Source organism: Capra hircus, unplaced genomic scaffold, assembly GCF_001704415.2.
Source record: "Capra hircus breed San Clemente unplaced genomic scaffold, ASM170441v1, whole genome shotgun sequence".
NCBI classification, from domain to species: domain Eukaryota; kingdom Metazoa; phylum Chordata; class Mammalia; order Artiodactyla; family Bovidae; genus Capra; species Capra hircus.
Genome location: NW_017215386.1, coordinates 11,230 through 13,948, shown reverse-complemented (window position 1 = coordinate 13,948; position 2,719 = coordinate 11,230). Strand labels below are relative to the sequence as shown.

General features: G+C 49.4%; 1 pseudogene; it reads left to right on the top strand.

Moving 5' to 3' along the window:
• The first annotated feature begins 105 nt into the window (after positions 1-105).
• Positions 106-1,472, top strand: LOC108635418 (annotated as a pseudogene).
• Positions 1,473-2,719: the final 1,247 nt, after the last annotated feature.

Here is a 2,719-nt window from a genome sequence, read left to right as displayed (position 1 = left end):
CAAAACACTGCAGAAGAATTCCAGGCTGATGAGCAGTGGAAGGAGTAAATTGAGATGCTGCCTATAGAAAGCGACAGAGCCTGAGAGGCCTCTTCACTTGGGGAGCACATCTTGGCCAAAATGAATTTCCATCTGAGAAAGAAGATCCTAGAGGCACAGATTGGAATTCCATAAAGGAAGAGAGTCTAGGGAACAAGTTGTAGGAACGTCAGAGGATGTATGTACACAGGAGTCTCTTGAGAGTTTAAACAACCAAGGACAACCACTGCTCCAGGAACTCCCCATCCCACCAGATGTGCCATGTGCCCAGACCCAGAGTGGCTCCACCTCAAAGAACAGCTGGCCACTGAGTTAAAGGCGGTGCACCAGAAACAGAAGCAACCCAGTTGCAGCATAGTACCCCATGGTTCTGTCCACGGGGCTTCCAGTATCTCAGTCAGTGGGGACATGACAGAGGCCCAGGTGCTTTGTGTTCAGCTGGAGGCCAGTGTGAACAACCCAGTCTGGGGGAGCCTTGGAGCCCTGAGCCGAGCCTGAGCCCCATATGCCTGACAAGAGCAAGGACTCAGCCCAAGTCCCCACACTGGCAGAAAAGAGAGAGGAGCCAGGCAAAACCCATATTGGTTGGGGACCATGGAGAAGGGGATGCTGGGTTCACACTCTCCTGCACAAGAGGAAAAAGCCACTCTGTTGAAGGCCAGAGGCCAGAAGGGATACTTCTGAATAGGACACCCCGCAGCCCCTGGCAACGGAGACATCGCTTTCACCTTGATGCTTCCTGTCAACACAGTGCTAAGCATTGCCCTCAGCCTAAACTCCCAGAGCTACCTCCTGGAGGAGTCCCTAGGGGGAAGGATTCTCAGAAAAAGGACCTGCAAGACAGTCAAGCCAGGCTGAGTGTCCCCCTCAAACCAGCAAGGGTTCCGAGAATGCCCAGCCTGTGGTGCCCCAGGCGTCACGAGGCCAGACTTTCCTGGGCCAGCTCACTGTGGTAAGCCATTGGAGGCCGAGCTTTACAAGGTCAGGTCTTTCAGAGGCAGGTAGTGCAAGGCCGTACTCACACGAGGCCCAGCCTTCCAGAATATGGCCTGAGAAATAAGATAAAATCTCTTTTGCACTGTGTTATACCCCAGACAAAAGGCAAAGGGCATGAGGCATCCATATCCTCTGCATCTGAGACAGTGGCCAGCACCAGAAAAGAAAATGTGGAAAAAAGCTTGGCTCCAGCCAAAAGTCCCAGGGGACGAACTAAGACAGAGAAGACAAGAGGCGACCTCAAGGCCCAGTTTCCACCCGCCAAGAAGCAGATGGGCCTGGCTTTCATGGATGTTACCCACTCCCCAGATAGTAAGCTCCGGCACCACTCCCGCTCCCATCAACTCCTCTTGGCCTCAGTCCTGGGCACCCCCCGCCACTGCCCTCGGCACTGTCCTCGAGGGGCTTGTGCCACCCAACCAAAGAACTCACCCTAACTCTCAGCTCTCACCCTAACTCTCAGCTCTCACCTGGAAGGAAACTCTGGTCTGCTCAAGAAGACCCAAACACAGTCAGAAGACTTTGTAGTCTCCCCAGTGTCTGCATCCCTTGATGAGGACTGCTCCTGTCAATTTTATTAATGTGCAAGTGGGCAGAATACCACCCCAATACACTCTATATATCTCTAAGCAGAGAGTTGTGTGTCTGCTGCTTTTCTCCACCATGGTGTGCTCAGGGAAGGCATAATGAGGTAAATGTCCTTCCTATCTAGGGAAGGAGCTTTAACCCACTCTTAAGCTGGGACAGCATTCCACATAAAAGGGACTTGAGCAGAGAAGGAAGGCCCTTGTTTAAGGTACATTGAAGTTAAAGGTCAGACTTGAATTTGATATCATGGTGTCCCTGGCCCAGAGAAGCCATGTGGAGGGTAGTACTGTCAAGAAGAGGGCCAGGAATTTTTTGCCCCAGGCAAAATTCACTGATGACTTCTATACCTATGCTCACAATCTGGAGGGGAGATATTTAGGAGAGTGCCAGTGTTCCAATCTTGAGGTGGTGCTTTGTATATCATATAGATAATATGACAAATACCAAAACAAATGATAGAATCTCCCCTTCTGCTCCTGCTGGTTATGTTAGATCTTTCTGGAGAGCTCACCTGGGAGGCGGCTCTAGTTCTCTTGCCTGTATACCTCCTCTGTCTATCAGCTGCATGGAATAAGTGACACTGGGAATGAAGATCACAGTAGGACATGGAAACTCCCAGGGTAGGCAGGTGAGAAGCAGGAAGGGAGAGCATGTAGATGGAAGTCTGAGTACTTGGGATAGACGCTGACATGGTCCTGAAGAGGGTATAATAAGAGAAAAGACTGGTTTGCTTGAACCAGGAATCCAACCCAGTGCCCATGTGCTTTTAGGGGATGGGGATGAATAAACTGAGTTTTGGTGGTTCATAGTGTGATGAAGAGCAGTGAGTTGAATCTTGTTGTCCAAAGGCAATGCAAATTAAAATTTCTGAACACTCTCTCCACCCTACGAAATTGTCCAGTTTTAGGGATTGGTATAACTACAAATGTGTTTTTGCTCAGCTCCAACATGAAGTTAGTGATTGTGTTCTAATCTTGATATATCTCAACTTTGCCCCCTTTTTGTTTGTGTTTACTGTCTCTGTTTGTTAAATTACTCACTCATTCTTACCTAAATAATACAATATGTCTCATATGCCCAGGGCCTAGGATAGTGG